This window comes from Humulus lupulus, chromosome 2 (genome assembly GCF_963169125.1).
Source record: "Humulus lupulus chromosome 2, drHumLupu1.1, whole genome shotgun sequence".
Classification (NCBI taxonomy): Eukaryota; Viridiplantae; Streptophyta; class Magnoliopsida; order Rosales; family Cannabaceae; genus Humulus; species Humulus lupulus.
In genome coordinates this window covers 22,892,467-22,903,375 of record NC_084794.1, presented here as the reverse complement: position 1 = coordinate 22,903,375, position 10,909 = coordinate 22,892,467, and the positions used below count along the sequence as shown (strand labels likewise).

Sequence of the window (10,909 nt, the reverse complement as noted above, 5' to 3'; positions counted from 1 at the left end):
TCATTGCCCAGTAAGCTCGGTGCTCTAACTCAACTGGTAAATGACACGCTTTACCGAAAACCAATCTATATGGTGACATACCAATTGGAGTTTTGAAAGCTGTCCTATACGCCCATAATGCATCATCAAGTCTTTTGGACCAATCTTTCCTCGAGTTTTGCACTGTTTTCTCTAAAATACTCTTCACTTCCCTATTTGAGATTTCTGCTTGGCCATTGCTTTGGGGTGATAAGGCAAAGCAGTTCGATGTCTTACACCATATCGAGACAACAGTGCATCAAATTGCTTATTGTAGAAATGGCTCCCTTCATCACTAACTATAGCTCTAGGAGTTCCAAACTGAGTAAAAATAAATTTATGAAGGAAATTGAGAACCGTTTTACCGTCGTTAGCTGGTGTTGCTGCTGCTTCAACCCACTTGGATACATAATCAACAACAAGCAATATATAAAGATTGTTATATGACAACAGAAAAGGCCCCATAAAGTCAATTCTCCAAACATCGAAGAGTTCCACTTCCGAAATTCTGGTCAAAGGCATTTCATTCCTCCTTGCGATGTTACCAGTGCGTTGGCAACGATCGCATGCCTTGACGAAGTTATGAGCATCTTTAAAAAGACTAGGCCAAAAGAACCCCGATTGAAGTACCTTGGCTGCTGTCCTATTGCCCCCAAAATGCCCTCCACATTGCAACGTGTGGCAGTGAGAGAATATGGAATACATTTCCTCTTCAGGCACACAACGACGAATGATTTGATCAACACAATGCTTGTAGAGAATCAGTTCTTCCCAATAATATTGTTTTACTTCAGAATAAAACTTTTTGAGCTGTTGTCTAGACATCTCCGAAGGAACTATGTTAGCCGCCAAGAAATTCACATAATCAGCATACCATGGGACAATCAACTCTCCTCTGTTGGCAAATAATTGCTCATCGAGGAAACTGTTGTTTATTTGCACTTCTTTCTTACCCAGTGTCTCTGCAACCTCCAACCTCGATAAGTGGTCTGCTACCGAATTCTCTGTTCCTTTCTTATCTCTTATCTCAATATCAAACTCTATAACAGTATCCACCGAATCAATCGAGGCTTGGCATCTTTCTTTGTCATGAGGTACTTTATTGCCGAATGATCAGTATACACTATGACCTTATTTCCAACGAGAGAGGGCCGACACTTATCGACTGCAAACACTATTGCAAGCAGTTCCTTTTCTGTGGTGGCATAGTTTAATTGAGCTTCATTCATTGTTCTGCTTGCATAATAAATAGTATAAAAGACCCTATCAATTCTTTGACCCAAGACTGCCCCAACTGCATAGTCACTGGCATCGCACATCAATTCGAATGGAAGGTCCCATTTTGGTGTAGCAACTATTGGTGCAGAAATCAACTTCTCCTTTAACATTCGGAAGTCTTTTAAACAATCTTCATTAAAATCAAATTTCACTCCGTTCATTAACAAGGTTGAAAGGGGCTTTGAAATTTTTGAAAAATCTTTGGTAAATCTTCTGTAAAATCCAGCATGCCCAAGGAAACTTCGTACCCCTTTTATTGACACTGGTGGTGGAAAATTTTCTATTATTGAGATCTTGGCTCGATCCACCTCAATACCCTTACTAGAAATTATGTGCCCAAGTACTATGCCCTCCTTGGCCATAAAATGGCATTTTTCCCAGTTTAACACCAGATTTTCCTTTTTCACATCAGTTCAATACATTCTCCAAGTTACCCAAACATACATCAAATGAAGAGCCAAAAACAGAAAAACCATCCATGAAAACCTCAATGCTCATTTCCACCATGTCTGAAAAGATAGCCATCATGCACCGTTGGAATGTTGCTGGTGCATTACATAGTCTGAATGGCATTCTCCTGAAAGCGAACATGCCATAGGGACATGTAAATGTCATTTTCTCTTGGTCCTCTGGTGCGATTTCATTCTTCCAATCCCTTCTTTCCTGCAAAATGAATAAAACCAAGAATAAAATGAATATGTAAACTAGTTTTGGGTGATTTTCTTTGTAGTACCCGATTTCATTCTTGACTACTGTTATTCCACCCTTCTTTGGCACCACCTGTACTGGACTCACCCAAGCACTATCAGAAATCAGGTAGATCACCCCGACGTCCAACCATTTAAGGATCTACTCAAGTACAACCTCCTTCATAGCTAGATTGAGCCTTCTCTGGGCCTCTATAGATGGCTTGCTTTCTTCCTCCACTAAGATTCGATGCATTACTATTGAAGGACTTATTCCTCTAATATCCGACAATGTCCACCCAATGGCCAATTTATGAGCCCGTAAAACCCTCAACAATTTCTCCAATTCAATTTTTGAGAGGTCAGCTGAAACAATTACCGGTAAAGTCTCATTCTCACCTAAGTAGACATAACACAAATGATCAGGAAGAGCCTTTAATTCCAATTTTGGTGGGTGCTGAATGGATGTTAATGATCGTTCAGGTCCCTCTTCCAACTCTTCAAATTTCTTCGCGTACGGGTGGTAAGAGTTAATCCAATTTACATATTCTTTTATCTCTTCATCATCATCATCTTCCTCACCACCTGTCAACACTGCCTCTAAAGCATCACTACTCACCCTTCTTTCCAAAACTGTTTTATCTATCACATCCACACTGTAGCAACTGTCACTAGCCATCAGATATGTCATTGCCTTGAAGACACTAAATACCACCTCATCCCCTTGAACTCTGAGTTTAAGCTCTCCTTTTTGAACATCAATTAGAGCTTGTCCGGTTGCTAGAAAAGGTCGTCCAAGAATAATTGGGACATTTGCATCTTCCTCCATGTCCAACACAATAAAGTCTGTGGGAAAAATGAATTTGTCAACCTTCACTAGTACATATTCAATTATACCCCTCGGAAAGGCCACCGATCGATCCGACAGCTGTAGTGTAACAGTGGTTGGCTTTGCCTCACCCAAACCAAGTCTTTTAAATACTGATAGAGGCATGAGATTTATGCTGGCTCCCAAATCACATAGTTCATGTTTACACTCGAAGTTACCAATTGTGCATGGGATTGTGAAACTTCCAGGATCTTTCAACTTCTGCGGAAGCTTCCTTTGCAAAATAGCACTACACTCTTCGGTCAATGCCACAGTTTCATAATCCTCCATCTTTCTCTTCTTTGATAAGATATCTTTCATAAATTTAACGTAACTGGGCATCTGTTCTAACGCTTCTGCAAAAGGGGTGTTGATATGCAACCTCTTACATACCTCTAAGAACTTTGCAAACTGCTTGTCAAGAAGGTTCTTTTGGAGTCTCTGTGGATATGGAATTTTGATATGATGATCTATAGACACCGGAGGTACCACTTCTCTTGGTGGAGGATTCTCAGTAACCTTCTGTAACGACCCAACTATTCTAGACTTTGGACCATTAATGACTACTATACTAATCTTAAGAAAACGTACATATGAAATAACCATAACTTTATTTAAAAACTGTAAAGTAAATGTTAAATACATAAAAATTCATTTAGGATATGGGATCCCATTGTATTGAAAAAAAAAACATAACTTAAATAAATTGGTTACAAAATTAAGTGCGGAAAAATAATACATAGAAATCATAAATAAAAGACTTAAAAACTTCATCCTCGAATCGAACACGCAATCCACCGATTCCATCCTGCCTCAATACACATCCTCAAGCTGCCAAGAATCTTTCCGCCGCCATAACTATTTTCCTGCACATATAAACATAAAGGAATGAGCCTAATGCCCAGCAAGGAAAAACTACTAACCACATAAACATACACCTAAAATCATATCATAGCATATGCTAAAAAACATATCATAACATATGCTAAAAACATATCATAACATATACTATATAAGACTATACTAATAATGGCCATTATGACATGTGATAAACCATCTACGTCCCCTGTCTAATATTTGAGGTAGGTTAGATCACATGTAGTGTATGATAACCCATCTACGTCCCATGTCTAATATTTGAGGTAGGGTAAATCATAACATAACATATAAAAACATAAACTTATCATAACATATTAAACATAACATGTCATACAAACATACAAGATCTAGCCTATTTTCCTTACCAAAAATACCGGGATATGAGAACAGTTTTGGGACTTTGGAACACTCCTAAAAACCATAAATGGAAGGGTGAGTATACTAAAGAGAATGAGATGAAAAGAATGGAAGAACTATACCATTAAGAATATACTTACCAAAAATCTTATGTTCAAGAACTTAGATTTCCTATCCAAGAATAAAGAATAAAGTTAGGGGCTAAGTAGAAAACTATAAGAACTTGAAGAAAATAATACCAAATGAACTAGAGTTTTGGAATACCTTGAATGATTTATGACCAATCTAAACCTTGAACCGAAATGTGTTATAAACCTTACTTCCCAAGTGTTTGGTAAGCTTAAAAATGATTAAGCTTATAATCCCCTACCCAAGTGTTTACACTCTCACCATAACCTAGCAACTTGCAGCCTCTGAACTTAGCTTGATGAATGAATGAAAAATGCTTGGTGCTAGGTCCTATTTATAGAGTTCTAGGAATAAAAATCTTCTAATTATAATCCAAATTTATATTTAAATTTAAAATAGAATCCTAAGGAATAAAAATCTTCTAATTATAATCCAAATTTAAATTCAAATTTAAAATAGAATCCTAAGGAATAAAAATCTTCTAATTATAATACAAATTTAAATTCAAATTTAAAATAGGATCATAAGGAATAAAAATCTTCTAACTTTCTAAATCCCGTAACTCTAAACTAACCTACAGTAAAACCAACATATCTGGAGCTGTAGGACTCTAATTTAAAATATATTTATACCGTTAGAAAGCTAATTAAATTATCTACAACTTTTTAGAAATACTGTTTTTCGAAATTCATAACCTAACTGGGTCAAAAATAGGTTGGAAGTTATAGTACCCTAAAAAAAAAGATCTATTTAATTATCTAAATAACCTAATCCACAAATAAATAAAATTGTGAGTCTAAATATCTGAATATCTAAATAAATATCATGCTCCTAACAGATTTTGATGAAGACTAAGTCTTATATTTCCCTTATTTTATCATTAAAATAATAATTCCTTAATAATCCTGCATATGACAAGTGTCATAATCCTATTGGCTCTATCTAAACCTTAGGTTATAATAATCATCATATTAATAACCAGCAATATTAATCAAACCTTATGTTATAATTAATATTATTAAACTATAGGTTAAACTTATAAAATCCATAACTATTGCTAGGAGTTTCCAACTAAATCCCGGCTTGAACCAAAATCCACAGTAATGAACATACTATAACTAATACTAGCTATTGCTACTACTACTACTATTATCTAACTAGCTAAGTAAATTCTGGGACTCTACACCTTCTCTTCTCAAGTCTTCTTGTCCTCAATATTGGGTGCCTGTTGATCCTGCTTCTGCTCGACTCTTTTTTCCATACTTGGTCCCTCACACACTGTTCCACTCCTCAAAGTAATAGCCTGGCACTATTCATTAAGATTCCCCTTTGGATTCACTTCAATAGTGCTTGGCAAGTTCCCTTGAGCTCGGTTTGCCATAAGCGTGGCCAACTGTCCGATCTAAGTTTCCAAGCTTCGAATTGATGATCTCGTTTTTGTCATAAATTGAGTTAACACATCAACCTGACCATCTTGATTTGCTTGTAGCTGTTGCGGTGCAAGTCATACTGGTTGCTGCTGATAAAACCCAAGAGGAGGTCGAGGATACTATGGTTGATTCTGTTGAAATTGTTGATGACTGCCCTGACCACTTTTCCAAGAAAAATTTGGGTGATTCCGCCACCCTGGATTGTAACTCATGGAATATGGGTTGTTGGAGGGCCTTGGGAAGTTCCCTATTGCTTGCACTTGCTCCATAGGAATGTTGTTAAAATCCCTCATTGTGCATTGTTCAAATAAATGAGGTCCCCCACATAACTCACATATAATCTGCATCTGCACAACTGGAGCTTGAGCTTGAATGTTGTGCTGCTGTAACTATTTGGTTAATGTTGCCACTTAAGCGGAAAACATTGAGATGGCATCCAATTCATGCACTCTAGCCACCTTCTTAGTGGTTTCTCTTTCTGATGTCCATTGATAGTTATTCATAGATATTTCTTCCAATAGATCATAAGCTTCATTAGCGCTCTTACTCATGAACGCTCCTCCGGACGCTGCATCTATGATTGTGCGAGTAGTACCACACAAACCATTGTAAAAAATATGGACTAACATCCATTTTTCGATTCCATGATGAGGACATTTTCTCAGCAGCTCCTTAAACCTCTCCCACGCATCATACAACGATTCACCATCTTTTTGGTGAAAATTGTTGATTTCACCTTTATACTTTGCAGACAGCGATGGTGGAAAGAATTTTGCTAAAAATTTCTGAGTTAGCTCCTCCCATGTTGTGATAGAATTGGCTTCCAGAGAAATAAGCCAACTCTTTGCTTGGTCCCTCAATGAAAATGGGAATAGTCTCAACCTCACTGCATCATTTGTCACTCCGTTCATCTTAAATGTGGCGCATAGCTCTAGGAAATTAGCCAAATGTAAATTTGGGTCTTCCGTTGGTGATCACCCAAACTGAACTGATGATTGTACCATTTGCAGAATAGCAGGCTTAATTTCAAAATTATTAGCCTCTACCGCTGGAGGTCCAATGCATGATTGTGCCCCCGTTACAGTAGGTAGCACATAGTCCCTCAAACTTCTTTGTATTGGTTGATGAACTGGTGCAACTCGTTCAGCAACACCTGCTCCTCCAATATTACCCACTGCTATCCCAGCATTAATATTCTCAGCGTTGTCATGGGCAATGTTGTCAACCCCTCCATTACCTCTGTTCTGAGCCATTCTTTCTAACCTTTTATGTTTCCGATTTCTTCTACAGGTTTTCTCAATTTTAGGATCAATAGGCACCCTTGATTCAGACCCCTGTCGTCGCATAAACTATGTGAATACCTGAAATCACAAATTGTAAAAGAAAACCATAATGAGAATGGTATAAAAGAAAAGCAACCAAATTAGAAAAAGAATTAATTTCTTGATATTAGTAAAAACAGTCCCCGGCAACGGCGCCAAAAACTTGTTGTGTAAAATCAAAACGCAAGTGCACGTAATCGTAACAAGTAATAAAGAATAAGTGAGATTGTTCCCACGAGGACTATATATTAAGTACCAAAACTTAACTCCTATTTTTATTTGGCTAACGATAATTGAGTCACAAGAATTAACTAAAATTATAAAACAAAAACCTGAAATTAACTTCAAGAACTGAAAATAAACAACGTTAAGAAAATTCAATGGATTAAGAACTAGGGCAATCAATTTCATCAACCATCCTCTTTAATTCTTATTAACACAAATCTTATTATTCAATTTTTCTCTTGTGATAGCAGGTCAACAATAATAACTTGTATTCGTACTAGGATATATAAGTCTCAATCCTATGCAAAATTTCTACATCTCTATGATAAATAAACATAAGATAGGCATTAAGACTAACAACTCTAAAACTACACAGACCACATAGGTACTCTCGTCCTAATATGAAATCTATGTTTATTCAATTGCAACATATTCAATTCTCACTTCTCAAATTTCGAATCAAAATCATATATTTCATGTCAATGGTGATCAATCATTCACAAGCATTAGATTCAAATTGAATAAATAACAAGATAAAATTGAAATCATAAAACTTGCATTAATTTAAAATAAAGGTTCAGGAGAATCCATTAACACTCTAGAAAAATAGTTTAGTTCATGACAAAATTTATAATAACCATAGAAGAAATAAAAAGCATCCAAAAATACAGAAATTCAAAGTAGAAAAGATGAAAAGTGTGATGAATTCTTTAATTCCACTTGCAATCCTCCACAATGTGCCTCTCACCGTCTCCTAGGGTTAATCTCCTCTTCATAAACGTCATTAAGAAAGCTTTTATAATCCCTAATTAATTCTGTGCGAAATGACAAAATTGCCCCTGAAAAATGCCCTAAATTTGGCTTCCGTACGGACTGGCGCCACGGCTCTAGTGCATTTTGTGATCCAGATTTCGTCACTGGATTTTGTAGCACTGCAGCGCTGTCTGATAGAGCCACAGCTCTAATTCTAGTAGATTCTTTTCTTCTTCTCTGAAACTCTTAGGGCTGGGGCTCTAATTCCTATTTTTCACCAAATCATCAATTCGACCCCTGGTTTCGCCTAGTTTCCAATCCTTAGCCCGTTTAACACCATTTCTTCAAGAATTAAGCGCTTTTCCTCCAATTTCAAGCTATTTCCTTAATAAACACACTTAATCCTGAAAACACAATAAACACCGGCATATTATCGCACAAAACCAAATAAAAGACTAAAATTGCATCTTAAAACATGCCATAAAAATATACCAAAACTAGTCCTAACATTTACCTCAAAAGGGTGACATGAACAAGTTAGCGAGCCATGTTCACAAGGAAATGTTTATGATGATGTTATGATGTTAATGGTGACGTGAATATGTTGATGTTTATGATATTGACGCCATTATGACAATGATGCTATGATGTATAAAGATGGATGAATGTGTTTGTGATTTGTTGTATCTTACTTGTTTGTTGTTTGTACTTCCTTGCTGGGCTTTTAGCTCACCCCTTACTTTCCCTTCCAGGTAGCAAATAAGTTTTCTCTATGGCACGCGTGGTGATGTGGGGAGTTTTGTCGTCTTGGTGTGTATGGCGTGGGGGCATCCTATGGACGAGAAACGATCAGTTTTAAACTCCATTTGTTTTAATAATGTTATGTTTAAAGGGACTTTTTAAAACTTATCAGTGGGACTTGAACTTTTGGTTGTTTTAGAACTTTGCATGAAAATAGATATTTTCTTTTTTTAAACTATTAAGCCCAACTTGCATGTTTTAAGCAAGACCCCACTGAAATTTTTATAATAAGTGGCTTTCTCTTATAAACCAATGAATATGTGAATGTTTTACAAAGCACTAGACTAGGGCGTTTTTACAAATATGCACTATAAAATCAGATCCAAGAACAACCTAGAAGATCAGAGATTCCAGTCACAGCTTGAAAGGTAATCTCCTTCACTTGATCTTCTTATTTTTCTCAATTTTCTCTCTTGAGCAGTTGCTCTTCTCTCTTCCTCGCAACTTCTCTCTCTTATTTTCTCATATTACAAGGCTCTCACAAAGGATTCTCAAAACAAAAAAAAAGTCTGGATTTTTCAAATACAGATAAGTCTTATATATACTAAGAGTATTTTTCCTTTTAGTTTACAACTGAAAAAAAAAATAACGAGTGTAATAAAATATTGTTAAAGATTTTGTCGCAATATGTTGTTGGTAGATAAAGTCTTGAGTCTTGGTCTGTTGTAACAGAATTTGGTTGAAACAAACTCTATTTGGGGACTTGTATTGTATTATAATATGCCATAGACACATGAGAGGTCCATTAATTCATCCTTAATAATTATTTCTTATTTTGGAGGTGTAATCTGTACCTATTAAGTTAAACTATTAATTTTAATCACGAGTTTTATACATGTTATTGTGGTGGTAATGTATATATTAATATGTTAATGTATGGAAGTCTTTTTTATACTCTATATATGGAAATGGTAAATATAGTTTCTAACCAAAGGGAAACTCTTCCTTTGGTTAGATTCATTTTTCGCCGAAATTTTCTTTTTCCTTTATAATAGAATAACTTCTTTACTTATTTTTTTTATTTGATGTACAAGTATAGTTTCAACATATTGGTGGGACTATTAGTTCAAGGTTGCGGATTTTATTTTCTTTTTTGATAAGTTTTTTTTGTATAAATTTTCGAGAGCATCTCTTTCTCATGTTAGGTGCATTGTCCTACAATATACCTCATGTATTAGTTTAGCATACTCTTTGGTTAGACGATAAACTTTTTAGGTTAGAAAAATCGAGACAATAGTCATTCTTTCTCCTCCTCTTCCATCTTCGTTTGGTGCCCATGAAGACCGCCCATATGAGTGCCAAACTGGTATCTTAGCACGAGAAACAAAGAGTGGGAAGAATGAGAACTCAAACTTAGAGAAGGAATTGGACTCCCTACAATTCTCTCCAGGGACTTGAGGAAAAACGAGTGCTAGAAAGAAGAAGTGCAATAGAGTCCCGATTAACAATTTTTATATTGCTTACAACAGAAACAAAATTATAATGTAAACTAAATAGTTTAAAAGCCATGTTAAAAGACAAACAAAAAACATGATAAACTATTTAGTTAAGCATATCAAAATAAAACACAACATAAAATACACACAAAAAAAAACTAATTAGTTAAATTTTCAAAAAATGAACTCACACTACAAGAAAAAAACATTTAGAATAACTCTGAAAAAGTGATCAAAAACAGTTTCTAACACTTTATCAAATGCTAACATTGACCGTGTTATTAAAAGTCCAGACATTTTTATAATAATTTTCAAGTGTTATTAATAATGTTATAATTAACTATTTTATAACAGTTTTTCTTTGTTATAATATACATACAATATCTATTTTTCAAGCTTATAAATATTATGTCACGTGCAAACAATTATGCCTAGTTCATAACATTATTTAAGAGTTATAAAAAATATTATTATAACTTATTTTATAACATTTCAGGCTTGTTTATATTAATGATAATGTTTGGTTATAGTTGTAATTTTCTAAACAAAACACTATAATATTTTATAAATGATGAATTTATAACAATTTCTTTTTGTTATATTATAAATGTAATAGCATTTATTATTGTCATATATTTTAAAACAAATTATTATTTTTTATTTATATAATATTTTAATAAATTTTATTATGTATATATTTTGATAAAATCTATTACAAAAACAAATA

General features: G+C 34.8%; 1 non-coding gene across 1 annotated transcript; it reads left to right on the top strand.

Moving 5' to 3' along the window:
• The first annotated feature begins 6,284 nt into the window (after positions 1–6,284).
• LOC133820606 (small nucleolar RNA R71) lies at positions 6,285–6,390 on the top strand. The gene has a single exon (XR_009887012.1). It is a non-coding gene; the product is annotated as a small nucleolar RNA R71 (small nucleolar RNA).
• The last annotated feature ends 4,519 nt before the right edge of the window (positions 6,391–10,909 follow it).